Raw genomic sequence first — 25,109 nt, 5'->3', positions numbered from 1 at the left:
AAATTATTTATTGAACTCCCACTCAAATTGACATCCCTCTAGTCATCTAAGTGATACATGATCCGAGTTAACTAGGCCGTGTACGATCATCACGTGAGACGGACTAGTCATCATCAGTGAAGATCTTCATGTTGATCGTATCTTCTATACGGCTCATGTTTGACCTTTCGGTCTTCCGTGTTCTGAGGCCATGTCTGTACATGCTAGGCCCGTCAAGTCAACCTAAGTGTATTGCGTGTGTAAATCTGGCTTACACCCGTTGTCTGTGAACGTTAGAACCTATCACACCCAATCATCACGTGGTGCTACAGAACAATGGACCTTAGCAATGGTGCACAGTTAGGGGGAACACTTTCTTGAAATTATTGTGAAGGATCATCTTATTTATGCTACCGTCGTTCTAAGCAAATAAGATGTAAAACATGATAAACATCACATCCAATCAAATAGTGACATGATATGGCCAATATCATTTTGCTCCTTTTGATCTCCATCTTCGGGGCGCCATGATCATCATCGTCACCAGCATGACACCATGATCTCCATCATCATGATCTCCATCATTGTGTCTTCATGAAGTTGTCTCGCCAACTATTACTTCTACTACTATGGCTAACGGTTAGCAATAAAGCAAAGTAATTACAAGGCGTTTTCAGTGACACGCAGGTCATAAATAATTTAGACAACTCCTATGGCTCCTGCCAGTTGTCATACTCATCGACATGCAAGTCATGATTCCTATTACAAGAACATGATCAATCTCATACATCACATATATCATTCACCACATTCTTTTGGCCATATCACATCACATAGCATACCCTACAAAAACAAGTTAGACGTCCTCTAATTGTTGTTGCATGTTTTTACGTGGCTGCTTCTAGCAAGAACGTTTCTTACCTACGCAAAACCACAACGTGATATGCCAATTTCTATTTACCCTTCATAAGGACCCTTTTCATCGAATCCGATCCGACTAAAGTGGGAGAGACAGACACCCGCTAGCCACCTTATGCAACTAGTGTATGTCAGTCGGTGGAACCTGTCTCACGTAAGCATACATGTAAGGTCGGTCTAGGCCGCTCCATCCCACGATGCCGCCGAATCAAGATAAGACTAGTAACGGCAAGTAAATTGACCAAATCAACGCCCACAACAACTTGTGTTCTACTCGTGCATAGAAACTACGCATAGACCTAGCTCATGATGCCACTGTTGGGGATCGTTGCAGAAATTAAAAAAATTCTACGCATCACCAAGATCAATCTATGGAGATACTAGAAACGAGAGAGAGGGGAGTGTATCTTCATACCCATGAAGATCGCGAAACGGAAGCATTACAAGAACGCGGATGAAGGAGTCATACTCGCAGCAATTCAGATCGCGGTTGATTCCGAGCTAAGCGCCGAACAACGGCGCCTCCACATTCAACACACGTACAGCCCGGGGACATCTCCTCCTTCTTAATCCAGCAAGGGGGGAGGAGAAGTTGGGGAAGAACTTTGGCAGCACAATGGCGTGGTGGTGGAGCTCGCAGTTCTCTGGCAGGGCTTCGCCAAGCTCAACGGAGGAGGAGGAGGTGTTGGGAGAGGGAGGGCTGTGCCTTGGAAGTGGTGTTGCTGCCCTCCCTCCACCCCTCTATTTATAGGGTGAAGGGGGGAGGGGGCCGGCCCCTCTAGATGAGATCTAGAGGGGGGCGTCGGCCAAGGGGAGGGGGCTTGCCCCCCAAGCCAAGGGGGCACCCCCTTTAGGTCCCCCCCCCCAAACCCTAGGCGCATGGGCCGTAAGGGGGGGTGGCGCCCAGCCCACTTAGGGGCTAGTTCCCTTCCACATACAGCCCATAGGGCCCTCCGGGGCAGGCGGACCCTCCCGGTGGACCCCCAGAACCCCTTCGGTGGTCCCGGTATAATACTGATAAACCCCTGAACACTTCCGGTGACCGTATGATGACTTCCCATATATAAATCTTCACCTCCGGACCATTCTGGAACTCCTTGTGATGTCCGGGATCTCATTCGAGACTCCAAACAACATTCGGTAACTGCATACTATTTCCCATAACAACTCTAGTGTCACCGAACCTTAAGTGTGTAGACCCTACGGGTTCGGGAATCATGCAGACATGACCGAGACATCTCTCTGGCCAATAACCAATAGCAGGATCTGGATACCCATGTTGGCTCCCACATGTTCCACGATGATCTCATCGGATGAACCACGATGTCGGGGATTCGATCAATCCCGTATACAATTCCCTTTGTCTACCGGTATGATACTTGCCCGAGACTCGATCGTCGGTATCCCTATACCATGTTCAATCTCGTTACCGGCAAGTCTCTTTACTCGTTCCGTAACACATCATCCCGTGATCAACTTCTTGATCACATTGAGCTCATTTTGATGATGTCTTACCGAGTGGGCCCAGAGATACCTCTTCGTCACACGGAGTGATAAATCCCAGTCTCGATTCGTGCCAACTCAATAGACACTTTCGGAGATACCCGTAGTGTGCCTTTATAGCCACCCAGTTATGTTGTGATGTTTGGCACACCCAAAGCATTCCTACGGTATCCGGGAGTTGCACAATCTCATGGTCTAAGGAAATGATACTTGACATTAGAAAAGCTTTAGCAGACGAACTACACGATCTTGTGCTATGCTTAGGATTGGGTCTTGTCCATCACATCATTCTCCCAATGATGTGATCCCGTTATCAACGACATCCAACATCCATGGTCAGGAAACCATAACCATCTATTGATCAACGAGCTAGTCAACTAGAGGCTCACTAGGGACATGTCGTGGTCTATGTATTCACACATGTATTACAATTTCCGGATAACACAATTATAGCATGAACAATAGACAATTATCATGAACAAGGAAATATAATAATAACCATTTTATTATTGCCTCTAGGGCATATTTCCAACAAGGGATCATCTCATAATGCTAACGTCGTACTAAGAAATAAGATGCATAAAGGATAAACATCACATGAAATCAAAATATGTGACATGATATAGCCATCATCATCTTGTGCCTTTGATCTCCATCTCCAAAGTACCGTCATGATCTCCATCGTCACCGGCATGAAACCATTGAAAGGATCGATATGGTTGACTAGAGGGGGGGTGAATAGGAAACTAACAATTTTTAGCTTTTCTTTAGCAATTTAAACTTTGTATCAAAGTAGGTTGTCTAGATATGCAACTAGGTGAGCAACCTATATGATGCAACAAGGATAGGAACACAAGCAAGGAAGATATATGAAACAAATAATCTTGCACAAGTAAAGGCATGACATAACCAAGAGTGGAGATGGTGGAGACGAGGATGTGTTGCTGAAGTTCCTTCCCTTTGAGAGGAAGTACGTCTCCGTTGGAGCGGTGTGGAGGCACAATGCTCCCCAAGAAGCCACTAGGGCCACCGTAATCTCCTCACGCCCTCACACAATGCGAGATGCCGTGATTCCGCTATTGGTGCCCTTGGAGGCGGCGACCGAACCTTTACAAACTAGGTTGGGGCAATCTCCACAACTCAATTGGAGGCTCCCAGCGACACCATGAAGCTTCACCACAATGGACTATGGCTTCACGGTGACCTCAACCGTCTAGGATGCTCAAACACCCAAGAGTAACAAGATCCGCAAGGGATTAGTGGGGGGAATCAAATATCTCTTGGTGGAAGTGTAGATCGGGGCCTTCTCAACCACTCATGAGCAAATCAACAAGTTTGGTCGGCTAGGGAGTGAGATCGGGCGAAAATGGAGCTTGGAGCAATAATGGAGCTTAGGGGTGGAAGAGGTAAGTCAACGGGGAAGAAGGGGACCCCTTATATAGTGTGGGAAAAGGATCCAACCGTTACCCACCAACCAGCCCGAGGCCAGCGGTACTACCGCGCCTGGCCAGCGGTACTACCGCAAGGCCGCGCGGTACTACTGCTTGCAACCAAGCGGTACTACAGTACTGACCCACGGTACTGCCGCAACCCCAGCAACAGAAAAGATAAACAGACGCGCAGGAGCTGGGGGCGGTACTTCCGCACGCACGGTACTACCACGCCCCCCATGTGGTACTACCGCGAGGCAAAAATCCCAGCCAGGGGGGAAGGGAAACTTCCGTGCCTACTTCCGCAAAAAACGAAAGTAGCAAAAACCCGACACAGTAGTACTGCCGAGGGGCGGTACTACTGCCTGACTGCATAGCGCGGTACTACCGCTCGGCGAAAGCGGTACTACCCTGGGCACCTGCGGTACTACCGCGCCACCGCGCGATACTACCGTGGATGCCTACGGTACTACCGTTGTCCTGGGAGCAGTACTACCGCAACCAACAACAGCAGCCAGACAAGGGAGGCAAGAAAACGGAGGAAGCTCCAAGGAAAAAGGAGGGGACAAGAAGGAGACGTGTACGTGATGATTCCACCCAAACCTTTCCAACGCGGACCCCCTCTTAATAGTACGGCTTTCCTACGACTCAAATCCACCAAAAAGAAACGTAGAAAAGATGTCGTCTTCATCAGTCTTCGAGGGGCACCCAACCGTCTTGTGCCTAGCAATGAAGTGTCTGGAATACTCACGGCACACGATTAGTCCGCAAATGCGTTGTCATCAATCACTAAAACACTTAGGGATAAATATGCCCTTACAATCTCCCCCTTTTTGGTGGATTGATGACACTACGGGATTTGCACAAAGAAAATAATATTAAGTAAATGCAAACCCCTCCTCTCTATAATATAGATGGGCTCCCCCTAGATGTGTGCCACCTAGATGAGTGCTTTGGACTGCACGGCACACGAATACTAGGGTCAAAGATCCCTCTATATTATAGAGACAAGGAATATCTATCACTAGACAAGATAGCACACACATAAGTTAACTACGATAGATAAAGTGCATACGTCTTACACCATATGTAGGAAAGGTCTCGAAAGCACAAACCAAACAAGAGCAACCAAGCACAAACGAGGTCCAAAAGACAAAGCAAATAAATGTACCAACCACGACACAACGCAAATCCCTACACTCTCTCCCCCTTTGGCATCGAGACGCCAAAAAGGCAGAGAGGACACCTACACACACGGGGTGGCTCAGGTAGAGAAGTCGCCCCACTGCTCCTCATGCTCCTTGTCAGACTCAGCGGCGGGGATAGTCTCCTCGGGGTCATCCTCTGAACTGGTCCACTTGTATCCCTGCTTTGACATCCAGGCAGCCTCAGGTGTGATAACGTCCTCAGACCCGCCAGACACATCCTCTCCAAAGAGCCTCATAAACTTCTTGTCACGGCAGCGACTCTCCTTGTCTGCCACATGAGCCCTGTACTGTCCCTTCGCCTGCATGCAGAAGAGAGTCTTCATCTTGTCCTTTAGCTTCTTGGCCCATGACGGCTCAGAGGAAGGAGTGGTGGACCTAGCAGCACGGTCCTCAACAACATTCTCAGCAGCAGCAGCCGCCTCCTCACCAGCAGCCCTCCTAGCAGAAGAGGCCTCAGCAAGGGTAGTGATGTTGGCCCAGTTGGGCTTGACGCGGAGGTTGATGGACTCATGGCGAATCCAGTCTGGAGCAAGGAACTCATCACCCGGGTACATCTTCTCCCAAGTGGTGGAGAGCAGCAGAAACAGGTACGGTCCATAGATAGGTACCTTGCGAGTGAGCACCGCAAACCGAAGGTCACACCACATGATGTGCGAGACATCAAGTGGCTGAGTCTGAGAAGAACGTGCCTCTGCACACAGGAGCAACATGTCCACTAGATATGCATGGACCTTGTCCTTGTCGCCAATGCGTGGGAACAGAGTGTTGCGGAAGATGCGATGCATGATATCCAGAAAGGAGTTTAACACCCAAGTTGACTTGCCATTGGGGAGCACCTTCTCAACAAGGAAAGGCTAAAGCAGGTTCTTGTTGGCAGACTCAGAGTTGGCATGGGGGCTAACACCAACGGGGGTGTGAAGCCCGTCATCAGGAATGTGCACCAGATCCATGAACTCTTTCCATGTAGCAGACAGCTGACGGCCATTGGTCATCCAGGTCATCCTCCGCTCCTCCCCGGGATGAAAGTACACTGAGGCAAAGAACTGACAGATGAGCTCAGGGTCATAGTCATGGTGAAAAGAGATCACGAGCTCAATAGCAAACTGCTCCACCAAGTCCAGAGCCTCTCCAAAATAGTCACGAAACTTGTCCTTCCGCATGTGATGCATGTCTATCCACTTGACCTCCACGAAGGTATTCTGCTTGCTCTTGATCACATCCAGATATATGAGAACATGTTGCTTGTTCCAGAACATCTCAATGCCTCTGAGCACAGCCCGAGGAGTCACATAGGGATTGACCCTCCGGCGTTCGACATACTCAGAGACAGAAATCTCGTCCATGCCCTTAGCAGGTTCCTTTTGCTTGTTGGCAGTGGTCTTGACATTGCGCTTGGGGGCATTGGAGCCCTCTGGGGCTTCATCTTGGGGGTTGCGCAGACGCTTGGAGCCAGTGTCACGACTGGGATTGGAACGGCGAGAGCCACCACCTGAGACACAAAACGCAAAACACCCACAACAGCCAAGAGGGATTAATGCAAAGACCACAACAAAGCAAGTGAAACAAGCAGAAAGCACACATGATAAATGCCTAGAGAGAGATTTGATCCCTACGGTAGTACTGCCAAGTGCTGCGAAGCTAAGATAGTAGTACTGCTCTTATGCGCGGTAGTACCATGCAAGGTCATGGTAGTACCAGGTCTAGGAGTGGTAGTACGACCTTAGCGCCTCGGCTAGCGCGGCAGTACCGCGTCTGTAGAGCGGTAGTACCGCACGAGCTAGCACGGTAGTACCGCACCTGACAGGCAGTAGTACCGCAAGAGCGGTAGTACCGCACATCAGACACGGTAGTACCGCACCGCGTCAAATCTGAACAGGTTCAAATCTGAAAAAAGCCTGCGAAACCACGGCGGTACTACGGTTGGACAAAGCTACCACAAGACAGCATATCAAGTATGATTCCTACGCATCACGACTCTCCTACATCCTACTCTTGCATAGATTTGGCCTAAAATCACAAGAACAACAAGTTTCTCCCCAAAAACCTAGAAGTAAGAGAACAACCAAGAAAAAGAGGGATTTGGGGAAAAACCTTGGTCCATGGCAAGAGGAAGTGGTGGGGAACGATCCCACCGGCCGGAATCCGAGGAGAGTGGCCGGAGACGGAGATCCGGCGAGGGCCTCCGGCGCCGTTCTTGAGCGAGAGAGAGACGTGGGGAGAGAGACAAATGAATGGGTATGGGGAGTTGGAACTCCCCTGCCCGAGTCATAACCCCCACGCTCCCTCGACTGCACGGTAGTACTGTGCCCCGACGCGGTAGTACCGCCCGGCGCGGTACTTCCGAAGTACCGCACCTGAGCGGTAGTACCGTGCTGTGGTGCGGTAGTACCGTGCCTCCCAAAGCGGTAGTACCGCGGCCAGACGCGGTAGTACTGTGAGCTCAAGAAGATGCACGTTTCGAGCACACGAAAAACTGGATCTTTGCACAAACACTCCGAGCCAACACGACACCACAAGACCACGCAACGCACAAAGCCAGAAAGGCACACGACAAACGAAACAACCACGAGACACCACCTCTCCAAAGAGAGGGCGGTGGCCGTAGCCACCTATGTTTGAGTCAATTGGTATGGCACCACGAAGAATTATCCTTGGGTCCATGACCAAAACTCGTCTTTGAAACACAAGTACCATCAAACATGGCTAATGTGAAAGACTTGATCGATTTATGCATAATGGGGGGAGGGAGAGTTCATTGAGATAACATCACTCCCCCTATGTCCATGCCTACATCTAAATAGGACAACACGTTGAGTATGGTGGGGTGTGCAAGGGTTCAAGCAACATTGCTCGAATCAATGATATTTAGCTCATGCCTTAACTCGCGAAATCTTGCTTCATCCAAGGGCTTTGTGAAGATATCTGCAAGGTTATCATGAGTGTTGACATAGTTGAGCTCGATCTCTCCTCGCCTAATGTGATCCCGGATGAAGTGATACCGAATCTCAATATGCTTCATCTTGAAGTGTTGCACCGGGTTGAGAGAGATCTTGATGGCACTTTCATTGTCACACCAAATAGGCACTTTGTCACAAATGACACCATAATCCTTTAAAGTTTGCCTCATCCATAAGAGTTGTGCACAACAACTACCGGCCGCCACATACTCCGCTTCGGTGGACGAGAGAGACACACAACTTTGCTTTTTGGAAGACCAACTTACCAAAGAACAACCAAGAAATTGGCACCCTCCGGAAGTGGACTTCCTATCCACTTTGTCTCCCGCCCAATCGGAATCCAAATACCCTACAGGCTTGAAGTTTGCTCCTCTTGGGTACCATAGGCCAAAGTTTGGGGTATGAGCCAAATATCGAAAGATTCGTTTGACCGCCACATAGTGACTTTCCTTAGGTGCGGCTTGAAAACGTGCACAAATTCCCACACTCAACATGATATCCGATCTAGATGCACAAAGGTAAAGCAAGGAACCTATCATGGAGCGATATACCTTTTGATCCACCGCTTTACCATTGGGATCTATGTCAAGTTGGCACTTGGTGGGCATGGGAGTGGAAGCCGGCTTGACATCACTTAGCTTGAATCTTTTGAGCATGTCTTGAGTATATTTGGCTTGATTGATGAAGGTTCCTTCTCTTCTTTGCTTCACTTCGAATCCTAGAAAGAACTTCAACTCTCCCATGGAAGACATCTCGAACTTTGAGGTCATGAGAGCGGCAAATTCCTCATTGAAAGCTTTGTTAGCGGAACCAAAGATAATATCATCAACATATAATTGGCACACAAACAACTCCCATTTGACCTTCTTAGTAAAAAGAGTGGGGTCGATTAGCCCAACTTCGAAACCATGGTCTTGTAACAACTCGATAAGGTGGTCATACCATGCACGTGGGGCTTGTTTAAGGCCATAGAGTGCCGTATCGAGTTGATACACATGATCGGGAAAGTAGGGATCCTCGAACCCGGGGGGTTGCTTGACATACACCAATTCATTAATGGGACCATTAAGAGAAGCACTCTTCACATCCATTTGTTATAACTTAAAGTTATGATGAGAAGCATAGGCAATCAACATGCGAATAGATTCAAGACGAGCAACGGGAGCAAAGGTTTCACCGTAGTCGATACCCTTGACTTGGGAGTAGCCTTGTGCTACTAAACGAGCCTTGTTGCGAATGATAATCCCATGGGCATCTTGCTTGTTTTTAAATATCCACTTAGTTCCGATGACATTGTGGTTCCCCGTCGGTCTTGGCACCAATCTCCACACTTTGTTGCGCTCAAAGTTGTTGAGTTCTTCATGCATGGCATTGAGCCAATACGGATCTTCTAGCGCCTCATAGACCTTGTGGGGTTCCACACAAGAGACAAATGCATGATGCTCACAATAATTTGCTAATTGTCTACGAGTGCTTACCCCCTTTCGTAAGCTTCCAAGCACATTTGTCATGAGATGATCCTTGGTGGAGAGCTTGGAAGCAACCTTGGCGGAACGACGCTCTAATTCCTCCTCGGGGGTGAGACGAGGAGTGGTCACTTGATCATCTTGAGCGTCGTCTTGAGCTTCTTCTTGTTCTTGAACTTGCTCGGAGGAGAGAACTTGACCTTGGGCATCACTAGATGTGTCAACACCGTCTTGAGCGTGATCTTGCCCTTGGTCATGTTCTTGAGGATGAGGGCCTTCATGTTGTTCTTCGGAAGCGTGTGGGCCTTGGGTTGGTGATGGCTCCGCTTGAGTGGAGCTTTGTCCTTCTCCTTCGGCCACAAGGGGTTCCTCAATGGGTAGGATAAAGCCAACACCCATTCTTCTTATGGCTTGGGGAGGAATTTCATCACCTACATCACAAGTGCCACTTTGCTCCACTTGGGAGCCGTTATTCTCATCAAACTCCACGTTACACGTCTCCTCAATAAGTCCCGTGGATTTATTGAGTACACGGTAAGCATGAGAGTTTGTAGCATAACCAACAAATATGCCCTCATAAGCTCTAGCCTCAAATTTAGACAACCGAACACCTTTCTTGAGAATGAAACACTTACACCCAAACACCCAGAAGTACTTGAGGTTGGGCTTGTTACCGGTGAGTATCTCATATGGAGTCTTGTTCAAGCCCTTGCGGAGATAGAGCCGATTGGATGCATGACACGCGGTGTTGATGGCTTCGGCCCAAAAGTTGTATGGAGACTTGAACTCCGCCATCATGGTCCTTGCTGCATCCATCAATGTCCGGTTCTTCCTCTCCGCAACACTGTTTTGTTGAGGGGTGTAAGGTGCGGAATATTGATGCTTGATCCCCTCATCACTAAGAAATTCATCCAAGGTGTAGTTCTTGAACTCGGTCCCGTTGTCACTTCTTATTGTCAAGATCTTTGCATTGTACTGACTTGTGCTTCATTTGCAAAGTCGATGACTGTTTGTTGGGTCTCGCTCTTCCTCTTGAAGAAATACACCCACGTGTACCTTGAGTAATCATCCACAATCACCAAGCAATACTTCCTACCTCCAAGACTATCGAAGGATGGAGGCCCAAAGAGATCCATGTGAAGGAGCTCCAAAGGCCTCTTTGAATAAATGATAGTCGTGGGAGGGTGAGCCTTCTCATGTAGCTTTCCTTCGATACAAGCACTGCAAGCACGATCTTTAGCAAAACTAACATTCGTTAGTCCACGGACATGGTCCCCCTTGAGGAGACTTTGCAAAGATCTCATATTGACGTGGGCTAAACGGCGATGCCAAAGCCATCCCACATCAACTTTAGCCATTAGGCACGTCGCGGTCTTAGTGGGTCGCTCCAAAAAGTTAATCACATATAGACCGTTCTCAACATGCCGAACAAAGGCTACTTTAAGAGTCTTGCTCCACAAGAGGGCCACGGTATCGATATCAAAGAAAGTGGCAAAGCCCATGATTGCAAGTTGACAAACAGAAAGTAAATTGTATGCAAGGGACTCAACAAGCATGACCTTCTCGATCGTGAGATCATGAGAGATGACCACCTTGCCAAGTCCCAATACCTTAGAAGATGAGGCGTCACCCCACTCGACATTGGTGGGCATAGATGGGACCTTGTGCACGTCCACCACCAAGTCCTTGCTTCCGGTCATATGATTTGTAGCTCCGCTATCGAGCAACCATGATCCCCCACCAGAAGCAAACACCTACAAGAGATCAATGCTTGGTTTTAGGTACCCATTTTGTAATGGGTCCTTTGATGTTAGTAACAAGGGTCTTTGGAACCCAAATAGACCATTCGATGTACTCATGAAGAGAACCAACAAATTTGGCATAAATATGCCCATCACTAGCACGGCATAACACATAAGAAGGATTAAAATCGCCGGCTTTGTTGGGAGGGGTGGCATTTCCCTTCTTGACATTGCCGCCCTTTGCAATGTTCTTCTTCTTCTCCTCGGAGGCACTCTCTCCCTCCTTCACAAAGGTTTGCATGAGAGGAGGAGGTCTTTTGGTCTTGTCATTCTTCTTCTTGTTCTTGGAGTCGGGCACATACCCAACCCCTTCCTTGGCCACAACTCCCTTTTGGTTGATCAAGAGATCGTTGAGGTTCTTCTTGCCTTGTATGCAAGTCGCAAGACCTCTCTCAAGTTGCCCCTTTAGCTTAGCGTTCTCCTCAACGAGATGCACATGCTCACAACACGGGTTAGTAGCATTTGCATTATCAATTAACATCATACGAGGGAAAGTGGCCTTTTCCTTGGTTAGCTTTACTTGAAGTTGATCATGCGACTCTTCGAGGCTAGCATGAGCACCCTTCAAGACCTTGTGAGCCTTGTCAAGTAGATCAAACTCCTCTTTGAGTCTAGCAAAATCAACCTCAAGTTCGGCCTTCTCGGAGTTTAGCACATGAGAAGCAATGAGGACATGATCATAATCTTTCTTTAACTTAGCATGATCAACGTTGTGTGACTCCTCAAGAGCCAAACGAAGACCACACTCTTCCTCAAGAGCATTGGAAAGATCCAAAATCTCATCGGCATAGTCACGACTATGCCCTTCCATCTTAGTGATGGTGTTTTCGTGAGCCTCGATCATGTCATTGGCTTCACCAAGTTGTTCCAAGAGAGCAACAAAGTGCTTCTTGGATTTTCCCTTGAGTTTGCCCATAAAGGCCGCAAACTCATTAGCCTCCATATTATCTTCCTCAAGTTCATTAATGCTATCCGTCGGAGAAGGATGATTAATGATGGTAGTTTTGATGTTGGGGGTTACCTTGTTGGTGGCTTTAGCCATGAGGCACTTGGCGGTGATGCTCTCATTGGGTGAGTCGAAGAGAGACACCCGTGGAGTCGTCGCAATGGCAACGGAGGCCATGGCAACCGACTCATCACTTTCATCATCGTCATCATCCTCATTGTACTCTTCTTGTACCACCAATGCCTTGGGAGGAGTCTTCTTGGTGAAGTTGCTCTTGTTGGGGAACGACTTGGCCTTGTCCTTTCGGATGAGCTTGCCACCATTGTCTTCCCTCTTCTCATACGGGCATTCCGCAACAAAATTACTCACGTTGCCACAATTGTAGCAAGTCCTAACACGTTGCTTGCTCTTCGTGCCACTTGAGTTGTTTTTGCTAAAGTTTGGCCTCGAGTTTTTCTTGCTCCAAAATTGCCTTGAAGCAAGTGCCATGTGTTCATGATACGCATACTTCGTATCTTCGGGGTTGCTCTCCTCTTCTTCCTCTTCTTCTTCTTCAATGGTGAGCTTGGCCTTCAACGCAAGGTTAGGCTTCTTTGCCCTTTGAGAACGAAGCACCGCATTATCGGCGGTCTTGTCCAAAATGTTCATGGCCACAAACTCATCCAACACTTCGCTTGAGGACAAAGTGTGGAAGTCCGGTCTTTGACGAATGACAGAGGACATGGCCTTGTGATAGGGCATCATTGCCTTGAGGAATTTGCGCTTGGTCCAATTGTCATCCGTGTCCTTGCTCCCATGATCTCGTAGTGAGACCGCGAGTTTGGTTACTCTCCGATAAAGCTCACGAGGTTCTTCATCTTCTTTCATTGCAAACTCATCGGCCTCATCTTGCACCACTTCATAGTTGGAGCGTTGAATGCTTGCGCTTCCCCGGTAGAGAGAGACAACCCAATGCCATGCATCTTTGGCCAAGGCGAAGGGACGAAGATGAGGTAGGTCTTCGGATGGAATTGCATCTTGAATGATGAAGAGAGCATTATCATTGAATTGATTGTCCGCGGCTTCTTGAGGAGTGAAGTTGCTTGGATCATGTGGATAGAAACCTTCTTCAATGATTCTCCAAAGGTTAGTGTTCACATGATTTAAATGCCGTTTAAAGCGGTAAACCCAAGAATCAAAGTCCTCATTTTTCACAATGTTAGGGGGAGGACCGGCATGATTCAAATGAGTGGAAGGAACCGGTCCACCATAAACAAGTGGTGGTTCCACATGGGCAAAGATGTTGGTGCCATTCTTACAACTAGAAGAAGGAGCCTTTTCACTACTAGCTTCCCCCCTTTCGGGGATAGCATCCGTCACCTTGTTGGCGGGGTCACCCACTTTTAACGGTGCGGTGGATAGTTTAAGCCCCTCAAGAAATTTAGTAAACATGCTTTCAACTTCGGTCGTCATGGAGGTTTTCAATGTCTCCAAGGCCACATTGAACTCCTCACGAGAGACCGAGGTTCCCCCATCGCCCGTAGACGAGATCGGATTCACACCGGAGTGTTCCTCCACACCGTCTACGGTATCAACCGTAATCTTTGGACGGTAAAGTCCTTAATAAAGAGACGACACTCTGATACCAATTGAAAGGATCGATATGGTTGACTAGAGGGGGGGTGAATAGGCAACTAACAATTTTTAGCTTTTCTTTAGCAATTTAAACTTTGCATCAAAGTAGGTTGTCTAGATATGCAACTAGGTGAGCAACCTATATGATGCAACAAGGATAGGAACACAAGCAAGCAAGATATATGAAACAAATAAGCTTGCACAAGTAAAGGCACGAGATAACCAAAAGTGGAGACGGTGGAGACGAGGATGTGTTGCCGAAGTTCCTTCCCTTTGAGAGGAAGTACGTCTCCGTTGGAGCGGTGTGGAGGCACAATGCTCCCCAAGAAGCCACTAGGGCCACCATAATCTCCTCACGCCCTCACACAATGCGAGATGCCGTGATTCCACTATTGGTGCCCTTGGAGGCGGCGACCGAACCTTTACAAACTAGGTTGGGGCAATCTCCACAACTCAATTGGAGGCTCCCAACGACACCACGAAGCTTCACCATAATGGACTATGGCTTCGCGGTGACCTCAACCGTCTAGGATGCTCAAACACCCAAGAGTAACAAGATCCGCAAGGGATTAGTGGGGGGAATCAAATATCTCTTGGTGGAAGTGTAGATCGGGGCCTTCTCAACCACTCCCGAGCAAATCAACAAGTTTGGTCGGCTAGGGAGTGAGATCGGGCGAAAATGGAGCTTGGAGCAATAATGGAGCTTAGGGGTGGAAGAGGTAAGTCAACGGGGAAGAAGGGGACCCCTTATATAGTGTGGGAACATGATCCAACCGTTACCCACCAACCAGCCCGCGGCCAGCGGTACTACCGCGCCTGGCCAGCGGTACTACCGCAAGGCCGCGCGGTACTACTACTTGCAACCAAGCGGTACTACCGCACGGCTGTTCGGTACTACCATACCGACCCACGGTACTGCCGCAACCCTAGCAACAGAAAAGATAAACAGACGCGCAGGAGCTGGGGGCGGTACTTCCGCACGCGCGGTACTACCGCGCCCCCCATGCGGTACTACCGCGAGGCAAAAATCCCAGCCAAGGGGGAAGGGAAACTTCCGTGCCTACTTCCGCAAAGAAACGGAAGTAGAAAAAACCCGACACATTAGTACTGCTGAGGGGCGGTACTACTGCCTGACTGCATAGCGCGGTACTACCGCTCGGCGAAAGCGGTACTACCGTGGGCACCTGCGGTACTACCGCAAATGCCTACGGTACTACCATTGTCCTGGGAGCAGTACTACCGCAACCAACAATAGCAGCCAGACAAGGGAGGCAAGAAAACGGAGGAAGCTCCAAGGAAAAAGGAGGGGACAAGAAGGAGACGTGTACGTGATGATTCCACCCAAACCTTTCCAACGCGGACCCCCTCTTAATAGTATGGCTTTCCTACGACTCAAATCCACCAAAAAGAAACGTAGAAAAGATGTCGTCTTCATCAGTCTTCGAGGGGCACCCAACCGTCTTGTGCCTAGCAATGAAGTGTCTGGAATACTCATGGCACACGATTAGTCCGCAAATGCGTTGTCATCAATCACCAAAACACTTAGGGATAAATATGCCCTTACAACCATGATCTCCATCATCTTGATCTTTATCAACATGTCTTCACATGGTCGTCTTGCCAACTATAGCTTTTGCAACTATTGCTATCACATAGCGATAAAGTAAAGCAATTATATGGCGCTTGCATCTTATGCAATAAAGAGACAACCATAAGGCTCCTGCCAGTTGCCGATAACTTTAACAAAACATGATCATCTCATACAACAATTTATATCTCATCACGTCTTGACCATATCACATCACAACATGCCCTGCAAAAACAAGTTAGACGTCCTCTACTTTGGTGTTGCAAGTTTTACGTGGCTGCTACGGGCTGAGCAAGAACCGTCCTTACCTACGCATCAAAAACCACAACGCGGTATAGTGATTGCTTTTTGATCTTTAGAAAGAACCATGTTCATTGAATCCGATTCAACTAAAGTTGGAGAAACTGACACCCACCATCCACTTGTGTGCGAAGCACGTCGGTAGAACCAGTCTCGTGTAAGCATACGCGTAATGTCGGTCTAAGCCACTTCATCCAACCATACCGTTGAATCAAGAATCAACTAGTGACGGCAAACAATATGTATATACCCACGCCCACAACTCCTTTGTGTTCTACTCGTGCATATGACATCTACGCATAGACCTGGCTCTGATGCCACTGTTGAGGAACGTGGTATTTCAAAAAAATTCCTATGATCACGCAAGATCTATCTAAGAGATGCATAGCAACAAGAAGGGAAGAGTATGTCTACGTACCCTCGTAGACCGAAAGCGGAAGCATTTAGTAACGCGGTTGATATAGTCGAACGTCTTTGCGATCCAACCGATCCAAGTACCGAACGTACGGCACCTCCGCGTTCAACAAACGTTCAGCTCGATGACGTCCCTCGGGGTCTTCATCCAGTTGAGGCCGAAGGAGAGTTCCGTCGGCACGATGGCATGGCAACGGTGATGATGAAGTTACCGACGCAGGGCTTCACCTAAGCACTACAACGATATGACCAAGGTGTGTAACTGTGGAGGGGGGCACAGCACACGGCTAAGACAAATCTTGTGTGTCTATGGGGTGCCCCGGGCCACGTATATAAAGGAGGGGGGAAGAGGTGGCCGGACCTAAGGGGGCGCGCCAGGTGTGGGGAATCCTACTAGGACTCCCCAGTCCAAGTAGGATTCCCCTCCTCTTTCCTATTCGGAGTAGGAGAGAAGGACAGAGAGGGAGAGGGAGAAGGAAAGGGGGGCCGCGCCCCCACCCCTTGTCCAATTCGGTTTGGGCACGGGGGAGGCGCTCGCCACCTCTTGGCCCTTCTCGCCTCTCTCCACTAAAGCCCAATAAGGCCCATTACTTCTTCCGGTGAATTCCTGTAACTCCCCGGTACTCCGAAAAATACCTGAATCACTCGAAACCTCCCGATGTCCGAATATAGCCTTTCAATATATCGATCTTTACATGTCGGCCATTTCGAGACTCCTTGTCCTGTCTATGATCTCATCCGGGACTACGAATAACCTTCACTACATCAAATCACATAACTCATAATACCAATCGTCATCAAACATTACGTGTGCGGACCCTATTGGTTCGAGAACTATGTGGACATGGTCGAGACACATCTCCGGTCAATAACCAATAGCGCAACCTGGATGCTCATATTGGCTCCTACATATTCTACGAAGATCTTTATCGGTCAAACCGCATAACAACATACGTTGCTCCCTTTGTCATCGGTATGTTACTTGCCCGAGATTCGATCATCGGTATCCTCATACCTAGTTCAATCTCGTTACTGGCAAGTCTCTTTACTCTTTCTGTAATGAATCATCCCGTGACTAACTCATTAGTCACATTGCTTGCAAGGCTTATAGTGACGTGCATTACCGAGAGGGCCCTAGATACCTCTCTAACAATTGGAGTGACAAATCCTAATCTCGATCTATGCCAACTCAACAAACACCATTGGAGATACCTGTAGAGCATCTTTATAATCACCCAGTTATGTTGTGACGTTTGATAGCACACTAAGTGTTCCTCCGGTATTCGGGAGTTGCATAATCTCATAGTCATAGGAACATGTATAAGTCATGAAGAAAGCAATAGCAATAAACTAAACGATCATAGTGCTAAACTAGCGGATGGGTCTAGTCCATCACATCATTCTCTAATGATGTGATCCCATTCATCAAATGATAACACATGCCCATGGCTAGGAAACTTAACCATCTTTGATTAACGAGCTAGTCAAGTAGAGGCATACTAGGGACACTATGTTTGTCTATGTATTCACACATGTATTAAGTTTCCGGTTAATACAATTCTAGCATGAATAATAAACATTTATCATGATATAAGGAAATAAATAATAACTTTATTATTGCCTCTAGGGCATATTTCCTTCACGTCTCATCAGCGCGGAGCAGCGAGGGGGCCGGCGCCGGGTCGGTGGTCATGGGGGGGCATGGAACGGCGGCCCGTCGAGGCCAGCGTAAGGACCGACAGAGCTGGAGGACCCGCCGTACTGCAGGGTTGGTGCCGGCGGCGACTGGACGTGCGACGGCCCTGAAGCCATCATGTAGACCGGCTGCGACGACCCGACCAACCAGGCCGGTACGGTGACAGCGAGGGCGGGAACCGGACCTGGTGGATCGGGACCCCCGCCGGCGCGGACAGGGCCAGCCCGGAGTTGACGGGCGGCGGCGGCGGCAGCTGCTGCAGCGGTCCCTCGGACGTGGCAGAGGACGCCAGGGGCGGCGGCCACGGCGTCGCATTGGCGGCGATGGGCGGCGCAGCCGGGTGTGGCCCGTAGGACCCGACCAGGAACAGGCGGATCCCCTAGACCGCCTGGGTTAGGTCTCGCAGCGCCCCGGACACCTCCTCCGGGGTGAGGACGACGGTGGCGGGCGCGGCAGAGGACCCCGGCGCGGGCAGGAGCGGGGTGACGACAGTGGTCGTCGCCGCAGGCAACGAGGTGACCGGCAGCAGGAGAGACGGGGTGGGCTGCGGTGTAGACATGATCGAATCGAAGCTAGCTGATACCAAACTGGTAGGAGCTAGGGTCCTACCTGGCCTGGACTGTAGGTTGTAGGGGTGAGAGGCTGGTTGTCGAGGAGGAGGGCGCGGTCGGCGATGCGCCGGCACCATAGTCGTGCGGGAGGAGGCGGCGGCTGAGAGGGAGAGGCGGCTAGGGTTTAGGGTTCTGCCTCCTAAGGGGAGCCGGGCAATAGTAATGACTTATTGCTTAATTCCAAAAGGTTTTTTTTAGAGTGCGCAATCGCGTATCTTAGCTTTATAGAAGGCAGGTATCCTTACATCTGTTTATATAATCCTCGCTTGTTAATAAAAATAAAATAAGTTGGGCTAAGCCCCTAACTAGACGCGCCTAATGGGCCTCCTCCGGCTATAAGTGAAGCCAATCATAACAATAAATTTATAAGATTTATATACATGGTCAAAAAAAAGATTTGTACATGGACTATTTGGTTCATGGGCATAAATTCGACAGTTTAAAACAAGAGGAAAAAACAAAACATTTTTGTGGGGACAAACTATATAATTCATTGAAATAAGACAAATGATGCTGAACTAGAAAACATGACGTGAATTTCAAACAACGACGGCGAGGGCGTGTATGGTATATGGTCGGTTAAAAAAGAGAGAGAAAAACTCTGGTTTGTGGAATGGTGCAACTCCGTGGTGCGAGTGGATCCACGAGTTACCAGTATCTTGAGACATGCGCCTGAGCGCGAACGACAATCGTCCGTACATGCTGGACACTGAGGGTCGTTACTTTTCCCGCCTGCTGACGTAGTGGCCCGATGCTCTCCATCATGTACCTAACCATCACACTAACAGAAATGGGCAAGCAGACAGATAATGCACTGCAGGGTGACATGAAGTGTTGCATGCATATATATGAGCGACGCATGTGATGATGCTTGCTGCACCAGGTAACTGCTAATAATCCATTAACCGGGCGACTGCACTTGTGACACTCCTCCTGGTGCATAACTTATCTGGCAAAATGCTTGTGCTAGCTTTTGAATTATACTATCGGAGGTAAACACTGGTTGTAGAAAAAAAACAATTTCTTCTAGTTGTTGATGTGTCTTCTATTGTACTACTCCCTCCATCCGAAAATAAATGTGTCAATCTTAATACAACTTTATACGAAAGTTAGTACAAAGTTAAGATACTTATTTTAGGATGGAGGAAGTACTCCCTCCATTCCATAATGTAGTGCTTCCTCTATTTACGTGCTTCAACTTTGACCGTAAATTTAACTACCAAAACCGATTGCGGCGGGAGCAAAAATTATATCAGCGAATTCGTATTCGAAAGAAGTTTTCAATTATATAATTTTTTCTTCCGCCGCAGTTGGTCTTGTTGGTTAAATTTACGGTCAAAGTTGGACCTCGGGAAGCGCGGGCGCACTATATTTTGGAATGGAGGGAGTATACATTAACATGCCATGGCATCATGAACCAATCTCTGGTTGGATGATTAGAGGGACAATGATATCCCAGCACATCAGGGTTCAAGTCCTGAAGCTTGCATTATTCGTAGATTTATTTTAGGATTTTCGGCGATGCACTTTCAATGCAAAGAGACGTTTCGTCAATGACGAGGCGTCTACAGTGACTTTATAAATCTCAAGATAATATGCCGGCTCAATCTCTCGAAGGTGCTCATAGCGGTAGGGTGTGAGTATATTCGCGTATGTACGAGCGCTTGCCTATGTACTGTGTTAAAAAAACGGAAATGTTAACGCCCATATGTGTGGGCGTTTGCATCTCGCCCACACGCATGGATCCGTGTCCGTTCGTGAGCGCACGAATCTTGGCATGTTTCTAGTGCCACGTAGGACTGGCCTGGTGTGTGGGCGTTCAGCCGGTCGCCCACACGGCCATTTCACCACACAGGAGGGGCTGGTGTGTGGGCGTTCAACAGTTCGCCCACACGCCACTTTGCACGCACACACACAAGGGCTAGTGTGTGGGCATTTGGCATCTTGCCCACACGCCCTTCTCCTCTCCCACACCCAAGCTGCTAGTTGCCATGTGTTTTTGCACTGCACATGACAACTGCCCCTAGTGTGCTTTTATAAGCAGGTGGCAACTCTCTTTTTTTACCCGAGTTTGCCATGTGTTTTGCAGGGTACACGGCAACTGCCTACTGTGCACGTAAGCAGATGGCAACTCTCTTTTACCGAGTTGTCATATGTTTTTGCATGGTACATGGCAACTGCCCTAACGTGCATGTACATGGCAACTGCCCTAACGTGCATGTACATGGCAACTGCCCTAACGTGCACGTAAGCAGATGGCAACTCTTCCTTTTTACATGGCAACTGCCCTAGCATGCTTGTGAGCACATGGCAACTCTCTCAACTGCCTAGTGTTAGTATGTGGCAACTCCTAAAGTTATGAAATCATGGCAACTACATTAGATCAGACCATACATGGCAACTGCAGTTGAGCAACCATGGCAACTGCAGTTGTCCGACATGGCAACCGTTGTTCAGCGACATGGCAACTGCAATTAAACGAACATGGACGAGGGTCTGGACCATGGCAACTGCGGGCGCGCGGTGACCGTCACGCGTGGCGTGCGGGACCAGGAGGTACGAGGCCTGACATACGGGCGTGTGGGCGTTATCAACTTCGCCCACACGCACACGTGTGAGAGGGATCGGGAGGGAAAAAAGAGGCGTGTGGGCGCTAATTGTTTTGCCCACACGTAGGTGTGTGGCCTGTTCCTCTTATACACCACACAAAATGTATGGGCGGACTCCCTAACGCCCACACGTGTGGCACTTATCGGCGTCCTAAAAAAACACGCCATAGCATCTCATTATCATCCTTTCTTTCTTTTTATTTATGGGTTGAAATGAAATCCCAAAACTTGTTTACATTCATTTTAGGAAGAAAAAAAGGTGAAACAAAATATCCTGTGTAGCACCGGGGTGTTGACCTAGCGAAGTTTCTTGAGGTTTTTCAGTACTGTCCCACTCTCAGGTAACAGCGTCTCGTGAAGCGCGGAGTCACCGCACATGCTGCCGAGCATGAGAATTCATGCACTGTGCCTTTCTTCCATCTTTCTCTTTTTTTACCCTTTTACCCTGTACATGACGCATCATTTACCGCGACAGAATTTTGTAGTATTACTAAAAACCTACTCTACTCTCACACACCAAAAGTATCTTCTGCAGCCGGCCGCTCTGCATCTACAGCTGCATGCGAGGGACTTTTTTTTTTCTGACGAGCTTGCCTTTGTCATGCACAACTGCTTAGTCTGTGTGTGCACCCTTCCAAAAAAAACTTCTCAGTGTGTGCGTACTGGCGTGCTGCGGATAATTACTTACCACAGCAGGTAGTAAGAAATTGTGTTTTTACTGGACTTTGAATGCCTCCGTGCAGTGCCTTTAACGTTGGATCGGCTAGCCTTTTCTTACCGCTGTAAAACTATGTGCATTGATGGATGTGTGTTACTACTACTACTCAAACTGTTTGTAGAAAAGGTAAACCTCATGAACAAACAACATTTGTTGGCATGCAATTTAATTGGTCCTCTCTAGCTGCTCACTGATGCATGAGTTCTTACTCTCTTTTTTTATGACAAGGTAAAAGATGCCGAGTAAATGCCAGTGGTGAAAAGAAGAAAAGGGCGCAAAACAAAAGGGTACAAGATTGCAGCGTGGGCTCCTCTGTGCATGCTAGAGCCCTAATTTCACACCCCCTTTTTTTTCCCGACCTTCCCATGTGCATCATTCAGCCTGCAGTGCAGCCAGAACAAAGTAGAGCCGGCCCTCCCTTCTCATGCCAATTGCCCAAGCCAAGGAAAGAGAGATGTTTTCCAAACCGAGTCCAACTCGTTTCTTCCCAGTAGTCAAAACATAAACTAAGAATTCTCACGTTGTTTAGAAAAATATAACGAAGTAAATAATACAGTAATTTTAAAAGGCAGTACTAGCAGTAGAAAAGGGATGCATGTGCGGTGCGCCCGTGGTGAGCGAGCGCCCGCAGCTGCAACCTCCACCTTCTCCCAACAATTAAACAGGAGGCATCAATCCCACAGCGCCCCTATCTTTCTAACTTTTTATGGCAGGGCACGCCACCCCACGCGCTTCAACCGTTTCTATACGGATCCCCAGCTGCTGCCGCCGCTGCCAGCCCTGACCCCAAACCAATTTTGTATGCTTGCCAAATGGATCAGTATTCTATCGACACCCTGGCGCTAACTCCGAGGCAGCCAAAAATAGGGCATCTCATCTCCACCACGTACGCCCAGGTACAATTTTGAAGCGCCACCCGGAGTGTATCAAGTGTGTGATTTGGTGAGGATTCTTCTCTAGAATGTGTTTCCTCCGCAATGTTAGAATTGGTCAAAGACATCCCTAATCCGAATACAAAATCATTTTGAAGCAAAAACATATTTCGAATAGGCGGCATTTTTGCTGAGTTCATAACTCCCTCCCGACAATTAAAGATGGTACTCATGGGTGTAATAAAAAAATTATATCACTCCATTGGTGACAATCCTTTTGGCCCAACGAAAAACTCTTCAAACAAAGACTTTTACCCTCGTAGCCTTCAAATATCTAGGTTATGTCTGTAGTCATGTATTGTTGTTATCGACCGGTCGTGCATGGTCTTCTTTCCGTTTTCTATTTCTTTATGACAAATGGTTGATACATAATAAAGTTGGTTGTGTGTGCATCCCAGTGATGCAGATGTAGGAGGTCACCTCCTTTTCCACACAAAAAACCCAACCTCGCCTCCAATCCTTTGTCTTTCTCCTCAAAATCCGTACATGCTTCTTAGAGTGGGCAAGCTGAACCAACAATCAAGGTTGCGTGCATCTTGATTCTATTGTGTGATTCTACAAGATCCAAATTAATTTGACTAGTGCTATGATTTTGTATAGCTTTGTTCTACGATTCTAACAAGTAGAATTTATCATTTTACAATCCTAACAATTGTATTCCTATGATTTGTGATATTGCCAAAGAGTCAGCTTCAAAACCTCGGATTTTAACAACTTTGGCTGCGATGCTAAGTCCCGCAGGAGGGAGAATTGAGTTTACAGCGGTCGACAATGACACAAAAAGGGATGGACTTTTCAATATAGCAAAGAATTCCATTCCCGGCTCCTAGAAGACCATACACATACTTGTGACAAACCCACTGTTAGAAATCCGATGTGTGGTCAATTATCTTAGGACAGGTAATCACAGCACTACATCGGTATTTGTTAATGAGGGTTGGCAATCTTACCTACTCCTCAAGGGATGAAATGGACGCTCCTCCGCATGTAGTACTAAATCAACATCGCACAATCGCTTGATGATTTGTGTCTAACCTACTGGATCACATGACTCCAGTTGCAACGGTTGTCAAGAAAATAGCAGTGGAGCTCAAGATTAATAGTTCAAGTTCAATGTACACACGAAGGTTCATGGATTGCGGCTTCAAGACGGCGAGGTAATATTTGCAAAGTTGTTATATGGGTCGAATACGCGTGTGTACGTTGTTGGGGAACGTAGCAGAAATTCAAAATTTTCTACGCATCACCAAGATCAATCTATGGAGTCATCTAGTAACGAGGGAGGAGTGGATCTACATACCCTTGTAGATCGCGCGCGGAAGCGTTCAAGAGAACGGGGTTGATGGAGTCGTACTCGTCGTGATCCAAATCACCGATGATTCTAGCGCCGAACGGACGGCACCTCCGCGTTCAACACACGTACGGAGCAGCGACGTCTCCTCCTTCTTGATCCAGCAAGGGGGGATGAGAGGTTGATGGAGATCCAGCAGCACGACGGTGTGGTGGTGGAAGTAGCGGGATTCCAACAGGGCTTCGCCAAGCGCTGCGGGAGGAGGGAGATGTGTCATGGGAGGGAGAGGGAGGCGCCAGGGCTTAGGTATGGCTGCCCTCCCTTCCCCCCACTATATATAGGGCCAAGGGAGAGGGGGGCGCAGCCTTGGCCCTTCCTCCAAGGAAGGGTGCGGCCAGGGAGGAGTCCCTCCTCCCCAAGGCACTTAGGAGGTGCCTTCCCCCTTTAGGACTCTTCCTTCTTCTTATCTCTTGGCGCATGGGCCTCTTGGGGCTGGTGCCCTTGGCCCATATAGGCCAAGGCGCATACCCCTACAGCCCATGTGGCCCCCCGGGGAAGGAGGCCCCACTTGGTGGGCCCCCGGGACCCTCCCGGTGGTCCCGGTACGTTACCGATAAAACCCGAAACTTTTCCGGTGACCAAAACAGGACTTCCCATATATAAATCTTTACCTTCGGACCATTCCGGAACTCCTCGTGACGTCCGGGATCTCATCCGGGACTCCGAACAACTTTCAGGTTACCGCATACTAATATCTCTATAACCCTAGCGTCACCGAACCTTAAGTGTGTAGACCCTACGGGTTCGGGAGACATGCAGACATGACCGAGATGACTCTCCGGTCAATAACCAACAGCGGGATCTGGATACCCATGTTGGCTCCCACATGTTCCACGATGATCTCATCGGATGAACCACAATGTCAAGGACTTAATCAATCCCGTATACAATTCCCTTTGTCTATCGGTACGATACTTGCCCGAGATTCGATCGTCGGTATCCCGATACCTTGTTCAATCTCGTTACCGGCAAGTCTCTTTACTCTTCTGTAACACATCATCCCGTGATAAACTCCTTGATCACATTGTGCACATTATGATGATGTCCTACCGAGTGGGCCCAGAGAT

Source organism: Triticum urartu, chromosome 1 (assembly GCF_003073215.2).
Source record: "Triticum urartu cultivar G1812 chromosome 1, Tu2.1, whole genome shotgun sequence".
NCBI lineage: Eukaryota > Viridiplantae > Streptophyta > Magnoliopsida > Poales > Poaceae > Triticum > Triticum urartu.
The sequence above is the reverse complement of the archived record's forward strand: the minus strand, read 5'-3'. Positions refer to the sequence as shown.